This window comes from Ornithodoros turicata, chromosome 2, assembly GCF_037126465.1.
Source record: "Ornithodoros turicata isolate Travis chromosome 2, ASM3712646v1, whole genome shotgun sequence".
Taxonomy (NCBI): Eukaryota; Metazoa; Arthropoda; class Arachnida; order Ixodida; family Argasidae; genus Ornithodoros; species Ornithodoros turicata.
Window position 1 is genome coordinate 58,030,984 of NC_088202.1, and position 19,129 is coordinate 58,050,112.

At 48.0% G+C, this 19,129-nt stretch overlaps 1 protein-coding gene and 1 long non-coding RNA gene across 2 annotated transcripts in view; one reads left to right on the forward strand and one right to left on the reverse strand.

Annotated features, from left to right (window-relative positions):
* LOC135385466 (kin of IRRE-like protein 3) overlaps nt 1–19,129 on the reverse strand; it is a 403,730-nt gene that overhangs the window by 243,595 nt on the left and 141,006 nt on the right. The gene's annotated exons all lie outside the window — the stretch shown is intronic.
* Nucleotides 18,102–18,428, forward strand: LOC135383546 (uncharacterized). Its single transcript, XR_010419933.1, has 3 exons — nt 18,102–18,150; nt 18,225–18,292; nt 18,352–18,428. It is a non-coding gene; the product is annotated as an uncharacterized LOC135383546 (long non-coding RNA).

The window sequence follows — 19,129 nt, forward strand, 5'->3', positions numbered from 1 at the left end:
TTTTTTTTTGTCTTCTTCTTAGACTGTCCAGAAACTCTTCTGCGCACACAGTTCCCGTGGCACCACCTATCGACCAAGCTGAGTTTTCGGCGCAGATCACAGAAATTTCTGAGGAGCTAGGGCAATAATGTTATCGCATTACATGGAAGAGTTCCCAGCCGTGAAAAGATGGTGCCGAAATATAGATACAGGCTTTTAGTGTTCATGCTTCAGTTCAAACAGAACCCAGAAGGAACAATAATAGCAAGACAAAAAGAGAGAGAGAGAGAGAGAGAGATAGGCATCCCCTTAGCGAACTCTTGCAATTAATTTTTTTTTAATTCTTCTGAGTACCGCAGCTATACAAGCATCGTACATTGCGGTAAGAGTGGATGATCGACTTCGTAGTTTTAAAACGATACCTTTACAGGGCCAACCACCACGTAGGTCACCCTGTGGCTCTGTAGGGCCACGTGACATCACGTGACCGCCAGACAGCCGTACGCTGAAACGTGTAACCATCACAGTGACGATGCAAGAAAACAAACGATTTGACAACATATTACTTTCAAAAAGAAATTAACAGTATTTCAAGACGAGTGTCGTCATAAATTTACTGCCAACGACGTTACCGCATTTAGACACGTTTGGAACAATGCCCGAAGATGCAACCCCCCCCCTTTTTTTTTTTGCTCTCCCTCTCTCTCACCTACTATTTTCTTTTGTGTGGTTGTTTGTTGTGCATTGTTGTGCCTTTTGCCTCACCGATGACGCTGCTGAAAGCCATGCGCAGGGAGCATGAACCTGCGTACATTGATCAGATAGTCCGTGTCGTGCCCATACGATGTTGCGATACAAAGTACACTATGGCATGTGCACTGCTTCTCTTTGTGTGCAGGAGACAACATCGTCAGCCCACTAGAGGGCGCGCAAACCACGCACGCCCCAGTGCCGTGTATGCCAAAGGGAGTCTGGCCATTAATGGGACCTGCCTATACCTGAGGCTCCACCGACTTTTTGAAGTATCTAGCCAATCACAGGTCGAAATACAGTTGTCTATTGTTACATCCATCCAGTACTTATACCTCACCCTTATTTACTGGGCGCTACCATTTTGGAGAAAATTGATGGATTTGGATTGAAACGGATATCACTGGTGACAGACCAAAACGACGGATTTTGCGCCCACTTTTATCAATGCCATCTGCACGGAGAGAGGCATGTTGGGAAGGCTCAGAAATGCAGAAATGGTTGCTGGCAGAAGTGTTTGGCCAGGATGGCGGTACAACCGCTTCTTCGTAGCAGACGACAGCCGGTATGAAGTTTATATCACGTAATGTAAGTACATTGAATCAAAAATGAGCAAAGATGTATGTATAAATAAAATGCAATTATGTAATGCAAAATCCGACGTATAAGGGTCGTCCTTCTTGCTATTTTCCTGTTATCACGATCTTAACTAGGCATAACGTTAGCGACGAAACATCCCATTTTCACGTAAATAATGATGGCGGAGCGAAAGTTGAAGCTGATTTTGCAGATGCGTACATGAAGATATATACTCACAGTATGAAATTAAAGTAGTCTGTGAAAAATTTTTGTCACGAAATCTCCGCTTCGCCGTTCCAAGCACCATCCTCCATCTTGGAGAAAATTTGGTGTCATGGCAGCCCCCATGGAAAACGGTAACCAATTACATGCGCCTAAGTTTGATTGACAGGTCGAGGCTCTTTTTTAGGCTCCTCCTAATGGCCAGGCTCCCTTTGGCATACACGGCACTGGCACGCCTGTTCGTGTCGCGTGCAGTAGCCTGTCTGGCTGAACGAATGTTTTGAGGAAGGTCCGACTGATGACTAGCAAAACTTGTAGCGCCATCTATAGTGCACATTACGAGAGCCTGCGGGACTCCTGGAAATATGTTCTTTCGCACATGATGTTCTAGGCCAGACCATATCGACTGTGGATTACTCTTTCATGTAATTTTATTTCCAAAGGATGTGAACTGATATTTGGCGTCACAGTATCGGTAGTATTTAGTTGTTTTGTAGTTTGGTACTCTATGCTAAACATTGCTGTTGTACCTCGCACAGCGTGATTGTCGGCGGTTGTCACATAGGACCACCGTGTGCCTCTTTTCCCATGTATGATGATTCGGGGCAGCATTGGCTGTTGAGATACAGTCGATATGTTATTTGCCAAGAACGAAGTTGTTTTGTACAGGTCAACATGTACGCGAGCTTGCCTCGTTGAGTGTCTGGTGTTCTCGTTGACGTTTCGGGGCCGAACCTCGACTGCGGTTTCGGTAAATTTAAGCAAGACTGGAATTCCCTTCACTGAAATCAACCTGAGAAGACACCTCGCACTACTGCACATCCGCACAGAAAATGACAAGCAGGACTCGCTGAAGATGCGCGTGGACTGTTATGCTCCGGAGAACGTGATTCCCACAGTACCCTGCGCGGTTTCGGGCTGTCCCCTGAGATTTCTGTGAGGCGTCTATTCATTTGCCTCACGTTTATGTCGTCGAACAAAATGCGTACTTTCTGTATGTATGCTGTAGAAAGAGAGTTATGCAGCTGTGGTGCTTTTGCAGATGCTTCGCAGCAAGGTAGCGTCCATAAATACATTTAGCGCTCAGACAAAACATCACTTTACTGTTCCGTTCGTAACAAATGAACCTCCAGCCGACAACGAAGCACAGAAACTCCCCAACGGTTTCGTGGAAGAAAAAAACGTTCCTCTCTCGTTTCTTTAGCCCGCAGCCTGAAGGACTCCATTTATAAAGAGATGAGAGCGTAGAAAAAGGCGTTTTACAAAAAAAAAAGAAAAAAAGAAGAAGAAGTGGCTGTCTAACTGGTGTTCCTCTAAAGCAGGCAGACGTCTGTCTTCGTGCCTTCTAGCGGGAAAGTGTGTCTCGGTGCGATTTCTTCCGTGACACTTCAACACCCACGACACGTGGCGTGACTTTATGTCGTGCATCATCCGAAAGTCGACTTGGTTCGAGAGTTTCTGCAGCTCGTTGTTGCACATCGGCACACGTTCTTCCGTCCTTTTTTCCCCATTACCAAGGAACATCGCTTGCGCTGGGCTTCGGCAGTTTTTTTTTCTTCTAGTTTTCATTTTGGCTACAGCATAGCGCGCTTCTTTCCTTCTTCTTTTTCTGCCTCTTCGCGCTGTCAGTTGAATGATTTTCCACTCTAGAGGTAGTGACGTAAATTACATGAACAAGAGGGGGGAGTAGAAGTACAGAGAGCGAAAGGTTGTGGAATATTTCTTATCCTTCTTACCCAGGTGGCGCACCTTTGAACGCAAATTACCGGCGTTAATGACCTTCGTCTCCCTGATGACCGTAACCGCTGCGGGGATGAAGAGGCAGCCAAATGGGGTGAAGCGAAATTGGTGACTTTGCACAAGAGCTAAAATGGAATTCGTAATGTCTTTTGGAGCAAGGGTCAAACGTGGAAGGTTTGCGCCGTCTTGTCAAAGGAGATTTAGTTACAAGCTGGCGACACGAACTCAGCATACTTTCTGGACATTTTTGGAGTAAGAAGACACATCTTGCATGAAGCTTTACTATCGTTGGGAATAGTGTTCCGGAAGTGGGCTGTACTTCAAACGTATATTACGTTATCTTATGAGTATACAAAATACATGAAATAACATATTTAACGAAATTAATAAAATGGGGGCGTTTACTAAGAGCAGGACAATTTGGAGAGAGTTGAGCGAAGTTTACAAAGATGTCGAACATTGCGGCGGAAACTCCGCATTATTCAAGACGTTGTCCTGAAGAATCCGGAATCCCGAAACGTCGGCATCGTTCACTTTCATTACTCATTTTCCGCTTATAATACTTCGGGGTCACCCGACCCTTCATCCCTTAAGGCCCAACCACATGTAGCATTTTTCGAGCGGCTGAACACCGAGCTTTCTCAGTTTGTCGAGAAACGGCCAAAGCTAACAGCGTTTCCAAAACGGCGTGTGGACAGCGCCCCAAGGTAGCCTTTCCAGCATCCTCTCACGGAAACAAACTCCGCACGACTTCACAAACACGTTTTACGAGAGAAAATGTCACGCACACAGGAGTTTTCGAGAAATCCCGTAACATAACGATCGTTATTCGAATAAGAAATTGCAGCAATGTGCACGCACGGTGCCATTAGTTGTGAATATCCTTTGCACCATTACGGTTGACACCTTTACAATCTGTTGCACACTTTCCTTTTCGTGATTCGCGTGCTAAATTGCGGACGCTCACACACGAATTACGCTTCTACAACAAGCAATAATGTTCTCCCAGGCGGGCTGAACACGATCCACACGAGCCATCTACAGGGTATCCCAAGAACTGGCGCGACCGGATGGTATTCCCTGGTTGGCATTTTGCGCCGTGGGTTCACCAACAAGGTTGGGTTCACACGAATGACCGGAACAGCGAGAAATCCTCGTGACGAGAGTGATGTCACGCGGACCGTTTGTATGGCGGAGGGGAACGGTCTTGACGTAAGCTGTGACGTTTACGTATTCCGCGGATCGATCCCGGGGATCCGTCCGCCGTGTGAATGTTTCCTAACTGAACCTTCATAATTTCTGTGTGGCCATCACTAGACCCCGGATTCCTTTTTGTCTTTTTTGTCCAAATGTTTTGTTGTTGTTGTTTTCTTTCGTGCGGTTCTAGTGCTTTTTCAATCCAGGAGCAGGAACTGGGTGCTGGGGTACCTCCTATATCGATTTGATAGTGCCTATAAATGCCTTTTCCGGCGTTAGTGCCTATTTTGGCCTAGGTGCCTAAAACTCCGATTAAACATCGAAGAATGCCTACAATGGCCCTAAAGCGGTGGCGCAACATCGGTTACGTCGCACGTCGCTGGAATGTAAGCTGAGAATTGAGAATCGGTTACTCCGTATACAGTCGCTTACTCGTTCTTTCTCTCACTTCCAACATTGTGTTGTTTCATTGGTCGTTATTATAAAACATAGGCATGTTTTGTAACGGCTTTATCGCAATCTAGGACTCGTCGCAGACCTATTGCCTGTTTACATCTAGAAGAGTCCCCGAGGGTTTTCTTTTTTAATTTCTTCTTCTTTTTTTTCTTTTTTCGTACAACGAATTTGACACATGGTGAAATGCTGACGAGGGGCAGTGGCGTAGGTAGGTACAGATCCAGTAGAATCTCTACGGTTTGGCAACCTGAGGAAGCTGCCCTCCTCGCGGGCACTCATGGCCATAGGTACACGAGCGAAAGTGACGCCGCGTCCAGTGTGAGCAGACTTGATCCCCCACATATGCCTGCTATTGGGAACCTTGTGGCAATGCCGAAACCGAAATCTAGAAGGCCAAGCTTAAAAAGTTCGTGGTTTAAGTAATTTGCGCGATAGATTAAAGCCTCCGATGCTCTAAACCCATCTTGCATATCGTCAATATGCTGCCCGCGACAAGTCCTTCTGAGAGGTGCCGCGGAACCGGTGACAATGACTAGAAGCCTCGTGACCGTAGTAGCATGAATAACCTTTGGATTTCGTGCAGCTAAAAGTTTAGAAAAACACAACTCCCATTTACCGTATTGTTCTTGCAGATGGAAGTGATTTACTCACTTGGTGTTTGCACTCTCAGAGCTATAGATTTAAAAACAAATTATAGTGCCTATAATGCCATTTTTAGTGCCTAAATCTTAGCGCCTTTTATAGGTGCTTAAAACAGGGTTTGTTTGGTGCCTAAAAATCCGGGCTCCAGTCATAACGGTACCCCTCCTGCTTGGAGTTGTCAACACTGTTGATAACCGTATGGATTTCGAATTTCCATGTGTCATTAAATCAATTGCTGATATGATTTATTCTTCTCTGTTCTCGTCTGCGTGGTATTGTTGCCCTGGGCGACTGGTATAGATACAAAACAAAAAAAAAAGCATGTTGATTAAAAGTAAATACATACCACGAACGCTAACAAAGTGCGCGAACGTAAATGAGCAATAGCTAATTGTGCACTGCTTATTATTCACACTGCTGAGTCATCCCTGACGTCATTTATTTACGATCGCAGTAGTCTGCGTAATGGATGGATAGCACTGACGACCTCCATCATAGCGTCATTCTGAAGACGCAGGGGCCTACGGGACATGTTTCGCTTTCGCGACATGTCTAGGTATACTTTGCGAGATCGGCCTATAGGGGGCGACATTGTCACCTTTCTAGTGTGGATAACACGTGGGCCGATGTTCGGATTTGATGGTTCTTTTCCCTAGTCCTTGTGTATGTTCACCGGAAGATCACTTGTGCCGCGATGGTACGATACTGTTCGGTTCCCCAATGCTCCATCTACTGCACTGAATGCGGAATAAACCTGTAAAAGCAGACGACGCGTCCACACTACGGTAGTTCTGCGTTCTCCGCAGCGCGCCGACACCGTTCGATCTCGGAGGGAATAGTAGCTCGCGGTGGATTCGTCATCATCACGATAAATGCACGTAACCAGACGTACCGAACGACAGCACAGCGAGCACTGCGTATCAGTCGGGTAAAGAAGGACAGGGGCTACCGAAGAGTCTCTCTTTTTTGATAGCCACGAAGCAACTGTGGCTATAAACGCCGTACAGATGTTGACAGATGGAGAGAGGACAGCAGGAAGGACTGGGGACACAGGGGAGGGTTAGTATGCGTCCGGGGCCGACTTCAGGATGAACTGTGCCGACATTCGTCTGGAAAGACCCAGGTAAAACTAAAGACAGCACAGTCGGGTAGGATTCGAACCCATCACCTCCCAGTCTTCACCACCACCGAGCGGGACGCCTTAACCCGCTCGGCCATGCCGCTGGTCCGCTGGTACTTTCATTTCTTTTTTTTTTTCTTAAAAGAATAGCAAGTCGGCCTACGCCTCACTAACCTTTGGTCCCTTTCTTTTTTCTTTTGTTTCACTTAAGACATCCCCCCCGTTGGTCCGAAGAGTCTCTTGTGGCTGTTCCTTATCTTCCGCTACCCGCGTGTGTGAACTATAGGAAGATGAACACATAATTGGGAGCCATGTAGCTTGGAAATATGGAAACCGAAACCAATAATTACTCGAGAAATCACTAGTGTAGACGTTTCTTTTTCTTTTTTTGTTGTTGTTGAATATTTTTCGCTTGAGGTTCCGATCGGTAAAACAGACGTTCCGAAAAACTCGGAAGTGAAATTGAAAAGTTATAAATTTTAGTTAATTACTGAGCGTATGCAAATGAGCCGCTCACTACTCAGTTCCTGGCTAGTGTCTCAGGGTTACTCACTGCCCAAAAGAACGCTTTTCGATAGCGCCACGTGTTTACGAATTATTGAGCTGGGGAACCTTCGTGAGACACACGGTATAACGAGAGCCAGCTACATAGCCGATATTATACAGTATCTTACACGCATTTTCTGTTTCGCAGATGTGAACTAAAAGAAAATTTTCAAAAATATCCAGAAAAACACAATACGAAACAGAGAAAACACATGATTCCATATGCCTTGCAATATTAGCAAATGACTGCACCGTTCCCTATCATATCGGATGGTGCTTAGCCTATGATTTTCATTGAAATCGAAGAGCATCGCCAGACATGTCTGCCTGAATGTGAAGTAAGTAAAACGTGAACTTTTTCGATGACTGCCATACTTCAAGAAGAAGAAATTCCGCTGCGTCCAACGTTTTCTATTCCATGAAAAGTTGTGCTATAGCGGGGACAATATACTGTAGGTACCTAGCGAAATTTGTAGCGTAAATACTTTTGCCGCTACCACTTAATGTAACGGGATCGCCAGACCGATACTAAAAAAGTATCGCGTCCAGTTATGTACAACACTGCCGTGAACAATGGCCGACACGACACAACCTAACGTGCAACGTAGTGCCATGAATTACGAGGCAAGCAGATACCGACATTTCCTTCAAACATTCTTCCGTTGTTTCATCTCCCATTCATTACTCCCTATCTTATTCATTACGTGCACCATGCGCCCACGACGGCACACAGACGCGCCGACGGCAGCAGCGAAACGCCCCTCTGTCTTCGCAGTACCCCTCTAAATTACTCGCTCTTTCATCATACAACACACTCTTGGGCACTTTCGCGCACATGCAGCCCTGCTCCTACGCCGCAATTTATCTCCCTCCTTCCACGCATATACCCTCGTTCCCTTGCCGAGCTAATTAAAACGAACCCCCCTCCCTCGTTAGTTACCATAGCGCGCTATTAAGGCGCACTCAGCAACAGTTTCAATAAGAATAATAAACCATCTCATAAACAACAGCCCACGACCTGCACCTCGCCTGGAGTGTAACATATTACGCTGTGCGAAATTTGGAATTCGAAACTTCGCCGTTAAAATGATTTTGCACTAACGGAAGAAAGCAGGTTTACTGAACGAGGCAGCGTTAAGTACGTAAGAAGGGGGCTCTATTATCCTTGGCACAAGCAATTTGGAGCGTTGAAACTAAAACTGTGTTCTCGCGTTCAATGCATTTTGGATGCCACCCGTTCTACCTCTCCACCTTTTCTTTTGACGAGACAGCAAGCTAGGTCCGTTCCAGCCAGAGCCTACGTCTGGACTGATCTATTTGGTCAGCGGAACGGTCGCTGCACGAGATGATCTGATCAGGTGACGATGAGCTGACGGTAGCGGTGCCGCGCTACAGGGTCGTCCCACCCCCACCCTAGCGTAGCGGTTGTAGAAGTGAAGGGTGCGGAGAGGAGAGGCCCAGTGGACACGTGCGCTTGGGCGGGAGTGGTGAAGAGGTTGGGCGGCAGAAACTTTGGAAAGAGGTTCTAAGAAGGCGGACTTGACGCGGTCCGCGTAGACCACCTGGTGGCAGCCGGCGATGTCCACGGTGAAGTGTTTGGGGGAGCAGCTGATGACTCGGTATGGGCCGTCGTAAGGGTGCTGCGAGCACGTACGAGAGCCATCATTTCGTACAAAAACATGGGAGCTGGTGTCGAGGTCTGGGTGTCGGTAGGCATCTCGGGCGGACGAAGGTCGGGGTGGAGTAGGACGGAGGTCTTGCATGGTGGCACGCAGGCGATCGGCGTAGGATGCGAAATCGGGTGTTGCGGCAGTAGAGGACGAAGAAAAGAGATCAGCGGGAAGGCGGAGTGTCGTGCCATACACCACTTCTGAGGGTGCATATTCGATGTCGTGCCTGACAGTAGCTCGCAGAGAAAGGAGGACGATAGGGAGTGCTTCTACCCAAGGCGTGGGAGAAACGGCCTTGAACGCCGCCTTGAGGTCACGATGGAGCCGCTCAACCATACCATTGGCCTGCGGGTGGTAGGCGGTAGTTCAGGTCCGATGCGAGCCAAAGAGGCGAGTGAGGTGGGCGAATAGTCGGGACTCAAGTTGACGTCCCTGGTCAGTTGTCATCGTCGCCGGGACCCCGAAACGGGCCACCCGTGAATTGAGGAAGGCAGAGGCCACGGTTGAAGCGGTAATATCCGAGATTGGAGTGGCCTTTGGCCAACGGGTAAACCGGTCGACGACCGTCAAGAGATACCGGAAGCCTTGCGCGAGGGAGAGGTCCGACTAAATCTAGGTGAATGTGGCTGAAGCGAGAGTCCGGCTGTGGGAATCGCGATAATGGAGTGCAAGTGTGACGCAGAATTTTCGACTTCTGGCAGGAGATACATGATCGTACCCAGCGCTTAATGTCAAAACGCATTCGTGGCCATACGTAGCGGGACGACAGCAACTTCTGCGACGCTCGTATGCCAGGACGCGCCATGCCGTGGAGCTGGTCAAAAATGGGACGCCTAGCGGCTAGTGGCAGAAAGGGGCGAGGTTGGCCTGACGAGACGTCGCAGCAAACGGCGCAAGCGATGCCGAGGAACGTGGTATCTTGCAGCGTCAAGCTGGTGGGGTTCGAGTCGCGCAGGGACCGCAGCTCGTCATCGCAGCACTGCAGGTCGGCTATGGGTTCGAGCGACAGAGGGACGGTTGATGACGAGAGAGCAGCGATCGCGACTCCTAGCATCCGCCACCGGGTTCTGACGGCCAGGGACGTGACGGACGTCAGTCGAAAACTCGGAGACGAAGGCAAGATGGCGTTATTCTCTAGTGGAGTAACGTTGCCCTGCAGATTGGAAGTTTGTGGTCTGTATAAATGACGAATTGCCGGCCCTCCAGAACATGGGGGAAATGCCTCACAGTTAGGTAAATCGCCAACAGCTCTCTGCCAAAGGTGCTGTACCGGGTTTCGGGAGGACGTAATTTGTGAGAGAAGAAACCGATGGGCTGGCAAGGGCTTGAGCTGTTCACCGGCTCTTGCTGTAGAACTGCACCGACCGCCGCATCGGAGGCATCCACCATAACAGAAGTAGCCGCATCGGGTCGCGCATGGAATAGGAGCGTTGCGGACACAAGAGCTTCCTTGACGCGACCGAAGGCTGTCTCGGCGTCAGGGGGCCAGACACGGAGACGGGGGACTTGGACTTGGCAGGAGAGGTAAGGAGTGCTTCAAGAGGGCGGAGAAGCTCGGCACAATGAGGGATGAAACGGCGATAGAAGTTCGTCAGTCCTAAAAACCGTCGAAGTGCGCTGACAGAGGTTGGACGCGGGTAGTCGGAGATGGCTTGCACTTTGCTCGGGGATGGAGTTATGCCTTCTGGAGAGACCTTATGCCCGAGAAACTCCAGAGAGCTGACCCCGAATTCGCTCTTGAGGGCGTTGACAATAAAGCCGTGGTCGGAAAGGCGGGAAAAGAGCTGCCGGAGATGGTCGAGGTGCTCTTCGTAGGAGGAACTTGCAATAAGAATGTCGTCGATATACGCGAATGTAAATGAGAGGCCGCGTGTTACGGCATCAATAAAGCGTTGAAACGACTGGGCGGTGTTACGGAGGCCGAAGTGCATACGAAGAAACTCGAATAAGCCAAAAGGTGTAGTAATGGCTATCTTCGAAATGTCCTCTTCGGCAACCGGAATGTGATGGTAGGCTCGCACCAAGTCAAGCTTCGAGTAGATGGTGGTTTTGTGCAGAAAAGCCGTGAAATCGCGCACATGTGGAATGGGATAACGGTCTGGTATTGTGACACGATTCAGGGCACGATAATCGCCGCAGGGGCGCCAGTCGCCTGTCGTCTTAGGCACCATATGAAGTGCGGAAGCCCAACTGCTAGACGAAGGCCGTATGATACCCATGTCCAGCATGTGGCTGAACTCGTCACGAGCTATCTTCAGTTTTTCTGGTGCGAGATGACGTGGGAGTACAAAAACTCGCGGCCCCTTGGTGCCAATGTGGTGGACGACTGAGTGCTTTACCGGCTCGTCCAGTCGGGTGGGCGAGTTAGGTCCGGGTACTCTTTCAAGATTGTGTGGAAGGGATTAGTCTCGTCATGGAGCAATGATATTCCCGGAGAAGAGAGGGAAGACAATATTCCGGGCACAGCGAGATTGGTGCTGGAACCGATGAGGCGGCGGTTACGCATATCCACTAATAGGTGATGGTGGTTCAGAAGGTCGACGCCCAGGATTGGCTGGGAGACACTGGCCACCAGGAACACCCAGCGTAATGTGCGGCGCAGACCAAGGCTGAGCGTCAGAGAACGTTGGGCAAAAACGGGTATTTGTGAGCCGTTAACTGCTGTGAGATGGCACATCACAGGGCTCCGTCGGTGTCCTTTGGCAGCGGGAATAACGCTCACCTCGGCACCTGTGTCGACCAGGAAACGCCGTGCCGAAGTGATGTCCCGTACGTAAAAAAGGCGACTGGACGAAGGATGTGGGCCAGCGGCCGCTATCAATGGTCCACGGCGGAGTTTCCCGGCTGCCACGAACATGGGAGGAAACAATGCCGTGCATCGGCCCCGAATTTCCGGTGGTACCAGCAGACTGTATTAGCTGGGCTGGAATCGCGTGGGGTCGGTGAACGGTGCCGGAAACGACGAGGGCTGCGGCTTGTACGGCGGCGAGAGAAAGGGCGAGCTTGCGGCGAGACATGGGAGGCGGCAACAAGTGCGGCTCAGTTCTTGACATCGCGGCAAAGGTCCGCAACTTCAGAGGAAGGCGGCGGCTGCGTCGGTGGTGATGGAGACGGCGACGGCTGTGTAGAGGTGGCGGGGATGACTGCAGAAATCTTGGGGTTGGCAACCTCAACCACAGCGTCAGCCAGGGTAGCAAGCTTGTCTAGGGACATGTCAGAAGCAGTGGCTAAACCATCTGTACATTCTGCGGCAAGCGCTGCAAGAATAGTTCACGAAAGAAGGTGTCGTCGGTGACTGTCGGCTGGGAACCCAAGAGCTGACGCATGCGCCTTGTTGGACGACGATCCCCCAGCTCCTCAGCAGATAGAAGCTGCTGGATGCGGGATCGGTCGGAAGCCGTGGTTCGCTGGAGCAGCGCTTTCTTGAGCTGATCATAAGGAGTTGTGGGTGAAGGGGTCGCAAGAATGTCATACACCTCTTCTTCAGCAGCGGGTGTAAGAGCTGATATGACTTATGGTAGAATTTGGTTTGCTGCGTGGTCACGCCGGCAAGGTCGAACCGGGCCTCCGCTTGAAGAAACCAGACTGCCGGGTTACGGTCGAAGTAAGGCGGAAGTTTAACGGCGACGCCTGCCAGAGATGGTGGTTGGGGCTGAGCCGGGGCCTGTGGATCGCCGTGGGACATGACGAAGCGACGGGTTAGAGGAAACCGGTGCGAGACGGCAGTGTTCCAAAAGTCCGGGTCACCAAAATGACGAGACAGCAAGCTAGGTCCGTTCCAGCCAGAGGCTACGTCTGGACTGATTTATTTGGTCAGCGGAACGGTCGCGGCACGAGATGATCTGATGAGGTGAGGATGAGCTGATGACGGTAGCGGTGCCGCTACACTTTTTATTCACTGCTGTGTAATGTCGGCATGAAAGTTCGTAGTTGTGTATGCATTACGAAATGATTTTTTTATATTATTGTTATTATTACACTCTGTAAAAGGTATTCGCAACAAATGTTGTCTATTCGATATTTTCGAACAGTTTTCGAATAGATCTGGAATATACCGCGGCGCCTCTGCGACTCCGTTGGCGCGCTTCGGCCCGATCGCCATCCGCATCATCATCATCGTGGGTGCGTGCGTGCGTTTGATACGGAGGTCTTTCACTGCCGTGTGGTAATTCTGAAAGAGCCCGCCGTTGTCGACCTCCCACAGGTGGGCAACGTCACGACTGACGCTCTGGAGGAATGTGCGTCCTAGGCCGACTTCTAAGGGAACTGTGCCGACATATGTCTGACAGCACTTGCACAGCCGCAGTATGGTTCATATGGAAATACTATGACTACTCCAAAACCGCCGAAACATGTAAAACGTGTGGCGCAAAACTACGCAAGCCGACGGGTTCACCGTCGGGTCTCGTTAACCATTTGAAGCGGCATAGAGCGGCGTTCAACGTTTATGAGAAGGAGAAGGAAGGGTGCACAGACAGAAATCAGCGAAAGATAACTGACACGATGCCGCCGGAAGATACACTGCCCGCGCGAAGGAAAGAGGCACTGGACGCTAAAGTTACACGAATGGTTGCGTTCGACTTGCAGCCGTTAGGTGTTGTGGAAGATCGGAGATTCCGTGATCTAATGGCTGAAGCTGCCCCAGGATACGCACTGTCTTCAAGGAGAACGCTTTCGCGGGTTGCGATATGACAACTTGTAGTGCTCGTGATGCGTTCCTATCTAAGTCTACAAGCACAGTTTTGCTACGTATATGTCGCTGTGTATCTCCACTACATATCATTGTAGTCCCTAATGTATGATGTACACTACAGCTCCCAATGAACATATTCACAGCTTCTACAACATGAAAAAGAATCTACATGAAAAGAAAAGAACATGAAGAAGAAAAAATGCTTCTACAAGAAAAAGAAAGGAACGTAATAGAGGGAAATATTCATACCAGCATAGTTTGTAAGCTGATGTAGTTTCGAAACTAGAGGGTACACTTTGCTGCAGAATGCATTGGATGTTCAGACTCACACCGCCAACATAATTCATCCCGGCAACATAATGTACTTGTCAAAGCCTGAACTTAAGGAGCCTGTTTTTTCACTTTTTTGTTTATACTCTGACAGAAAAGGCCATGGATGAGCAATAGCTGTTTGCTGATGGACATACTGTGATAAGAATTAGCTATTCGAAAACATTCGAACTGCCATCAACAACTATTCTATTCGATTCGCAACTGCAAAAAAAAAAATATTCGAAATGTATTCGCAGTCTGTCTGAAATATTCGTATTCGACTCGCATTGAAAATTTTGCTATTCGGCGAGCTGTAATAAATATAAAAACACTCACAAGTAAAACCCGCTGTGCCGTTGCCTACATATCTCGGTATTCATTGTACGTTGTACCTCCATGATACGTACAATGCGCTAGCAGGAGGACTTATACTTAATCGTCAACCGATTTCGAAAGTCTCAGAAAGGTTGGTCAGATGCGTCGACACAATCGTTGCGAAGCTACGACGGAGCAGTGCCACCACCGTTTTCAGCGTCAAAGGCATGAACATATTTGCGTGTGCCTCTCCATTTCGTGAAAGGCATAACACCAACGCATTACGGGGTTGTGGCGAGCCGAGCAACGTATACAGCGCTGGATAAAAGTTTATGGAACACGGGAGTACCTTCTTTCCTTCCCGCGGCGACACAGCGGCGGCGCACGGAAGCGGGCGGACAGTTCCTTGAGTCTTTAATGATGACCTTAGTGGGATCCCAGTAAACCAGGAATATCCGGGAGATGTCCCACAAATGTCGCGAACGTCCTGTACGTCGAAGAGATGTGCCAGGTATATCCAAAATGTGACATTGAGATTTATCACGTTTGTTACATCCCGGGGAGCTCCGGGAGACGTAAAAAACACAATATTTTTCTATTAGACAATATACATATTTTTCACGTGTTCAAACCTGTTATGACTTGATTTCGGTTCACTGATAATCATGCTGGACGGATCAATGAATAGAGGTCACAAGTTAAGGTCGCGTGAAGTGGTAGAATGTAGTCCAAGGTTGCAGTCTGTCACAGCCTTCTCGTTAAATGCTTTTTTTTTTCTTTTTTGAAGAATGCCGTTTCTTCTTGAAGAAATACGTTCAACTTTTTTGTTTCTGAGGACTGGGTAAGAACTCCCATTTTATTCAGCCCATTTTAATTAATGTATTTGGACGAAAACAAAGAGGCCGCCAGGTGTCTCTCGAGCGCTATCCAATCCCATATCCGTATTCGAGTTTGTGGTCAACATGGTGCCTCACGCGTAGGCGGTTGTCGCCCGCTGTTTTTGCTCGTGTGCGTGTTTCTTGTCCTGCGGCATCATGAGCGACGACAGACCACATGTAAATATTGGTTTGTAGTTTCTTTGCAAACGTTTGTTTGCTTCTGTTGTTACGTATCGCGCTCGCGACTTCAGTCGTGCACATGTGAGTTAACCCTAACGCTAATGCCGAAGTACAAGAAGAAGTACCTGCACCGCAGGGCTTCCGAAGAAGCCCATGGAGCAATTTCAGTGCTACGCGAGGAGCCAGAACATATAGAAACAGAAAGTTTACGTGAAAAGCCGCATACTTCTCGCCGTTATGAGAGCTCTGAACCGGTGCCAAGCTGCAGCTACAGCAACGACGTGCCCGAACCAGCAACCCGAGAAATTGTGTCGGAAATTTCACAGACTACAGACAATGTCGAGACAACAGGGATGATTCATCGGGACGATTTATCAGACAGCACTAATGAATCTAGTGGTGAACCGACGGACAATCAGCTGCTGCGATTTGTCTGCGAGTTTAAGAACATAGGCCGCCAGCGACAACATTCCCCACACCTCCGTGTCAAATCTTCTGAAAATTCTCCGGCAGCATGTTTGTTTTCAAGAACTTCCGAGTGACGCACGCACCCTCTTAAAAACCCCAAGAGGCAGCACAAAACACATAACTAAAATGCCACCTGGAGAATACTGCCACTTTGGTTTGGCTGAATGCATCAAAAATATATTTGAAACTTCAGCTGACATCCCAGATCAGGTGTCTCTGATGTTTAATGTAGATGGGCTTCCACTTTCTAAAAGCTCGAAATTAGAATTATGGCCAACCCAATGCAAAATCAAAGAATTGTATGATGTGCCACCGTTTGTTGTCGGGGCTTACGCTGGCACCTCAAAGCCGTCCTGTCTGAACGACTATCTTCAAAAATTTGTTGATGAGCTGGTCATCTAGCTTTCTGATGGAATCACTGTACATGGCTCGACGATACACATCCTCTTTGACAGCATGATTTGTGACGCCCCCGCACGTTCGTACATTTACTGCACCAAAGGCCACACCGGTTTTTCTGGCTGTGCAAAGTGTACGGATGAAGGGCACTATGATGTGAATAGGTTATACTTTTCCACTGAAGCAGCATCGTTGAGAACGGATGACAGCTTCCGCAACCAAGAAGACCCTGGCCACCATCGCGGAGTATGCATACTAACAGACCTTCCTATTGACATCATAACGACACCACCTCTAGACTACATGCACCTTCTTTGTCTTGGTGTGGTCAAAAAATTAATTTCGCTTTGGGTTTCTGGGCCATTAAATGTAAGACTTGGCCCGTCTGAGAGGAATACTCTAACACCTAAAAGCATTGCGCTACAAAAAAACATCCCAAGGGAATTTTCCCGGAAACCACGAGGAGTTGATGAGGTGGAAAGATGGAAGGCGACAGAGTTTCGCCTTTTCCTGTTGTACACAGGGCCTGTCGTCCTCGAGGGTATTCTTCCACAGTCCCACTATCTGAACTTTTTAACACTACACTGCGCATCTATGATCCTCATGAAACGTGAACTGGGCCCCACTCAGAATGAGTACGCCTCCACATTGATGTCGCATTTTGTGCAGATGTTTGCTGAGCTGTATGGAGACCATTTTTGTGTCTTATAATGTCCACGGTCTCCTACATCTGGCAGATGATGCGAACAATCATGATCCTCTTGATTCATTTAGTGCATTTGCATTTGGAAACAACATGCAGACCCTCAAAAAGCTACTCAGAAAGCCATCATCAACGCTTGCACAGCTGTACAACAGATTTAGTGAAAATCAGCAGACAGTGATCAAAACGTCCTTGAAGCCCAAGAAAGTGGGCCCTCGCAATTCACACAACCGAGGCCCACTTCATCCATTATGCACCCTGCCACAGTATGATCAGTTCACGACAAATCAGTTCACTCTCGCAACGAGCGGCCCTGACAGCTTCTGTATGGTGAACGGTGACATGATTGATATAAAAAACATTGCTACAATGCGGGAGTCAGAGAAGATGTGTGTGATAGGGCACAAATTGGCACAAAAGCGTGAACTGTTTCACAAACCGTTTTCATCATCCCTTATAGGCACTCAGGTCGTGTCTCGAAGCCCAGTTTTAAGGGTATGGCCACTAGAAAATGTGACAAAAATACGTGTATTTCCCTTCAAGCAAGAAATGGTTGCAATGCCAATGGTACATTTATACCATGATTCTGTAGCCTGCCATCCAAGTTGTAATTGTAACACGCCTGTTCTGTACCGCATTTCAAACAAGATCTCCTTACCTCCCACATCTGTTATAGATATCGTTCGCAATAGTTCATTTCCTTGACCGTGAGGAGGTGGGGATTGTACCAGTTTCTTGGATCCATGGAAACACTTGCAAGTGGCCAAACCTGCCCACTCACATCGTTTATAAGAAAGTAAAGAAAGGATTGCCTCCTGGTGAAGATTCTGACGACATCGAAATTCAAGTTAAAGGGCTATTCAGTAAGCTGCTCTTGCACAGTAAATATTCGCTGTATGCATAAGTACACAATTAAGGCATATTTCATATCATTTAGTGAGCTGGGGAGAAGCAAGCAGGATGTTGCCCGCTGCAGAATATCATTCGGACTTGAACGAGAGCAGATTGCCCCCCCAAGCTAATCAGGCGTCCAAAAATGGTGTACAGTGATGATGATGACGACTATGACGTTCCGCCTGTCCCACAGAATTTTGCAGCCAAAAGTATGTGCGTAGTGTAACAAGAATTGGTTACTGCGAGGCCAATATGGTTTAGAGAAATTAATTTCTAAGTAAGTCATTTCCGTGTTCAGTACTGTGGTGTTACCCCAACTCCAATGATGTGATTTCAAGTTTAAATCGCAGGAAAGCTGCCTGTTGCTGTTACTTTGGACACTTCTGCACACAGCAGAAAGATTGCAGGTAATTCAGCTCGCACTTGGTCATGCACGTTGTTAGACACTCTGGAATCATGACGGCTGTTATGTAAATTACAGCAAAGCAAACTCTCACTGATGGTGTTCTAATTATCCGTGTCACACAAATTCCCGTGAGAGACAGTCAGGTACTGTACTTATGCAGCCGTCGAAATATGTTACCCTTACAACGCATTGTGTTTTGCAGGCAAGCAGCTTGACTCTAGGTGTCCATCCAGTCAGTCGTCGTTCACTGACGAGTCAACTCCATTAAGGTTTTCAAGTAGGTATTTCCCCATATGAAAATGGATTTTTCCTTTCTGCAGACTTCTTGTGGACTTCTTGTTTCCTGTCTTGACAGTGTGTTGACTTTAACTTCTTGTTGATCAAGTCAACAGGAATCGCTATTGACATCATTTTTACAATCTCTTGAACTACCTTATGTGTACCTTCTGTGGACAAGGTATATAGATGTCGCTGTTGACAGTATGTGGACTTTCTATGCGCCTATGTAGCAAGTACTTATTTCAACCGTTTTTTTTTACATAGATGAATCCCGTATTATTAATTACTGCATTATCGGACAGTAATGTCCACAGAGGTCGACCTCAAGGGGGCACCGAGCATCCCATAGGGGGGGGGGGGGCGGATATATGTATATGTACAGGCATACTGCTCTATTCATTGGGAGACAAGCTGGGTAATATCAGCAATTTCTGGGTGTGTTGTAAAAAACCATGTGGGGTGTACACCACTCCTGGGAGGTGGAGAGGTCCGTGCTATCGGCTCTCTAAACAAAGCGGTATTTGGATCTAACCTTATAATTAAATGTAGCAGCTTGAACGCAACTTTACCACCTTTTAACTACATTTTTAAAACACAAAATACATTTTCGATGGCTTTGAAAAGACGGTTCCTCTATTATTTATACTTCAGTTCAGTACACAATATATTTCCAACTTATACGACCACATGAGGATCATGCG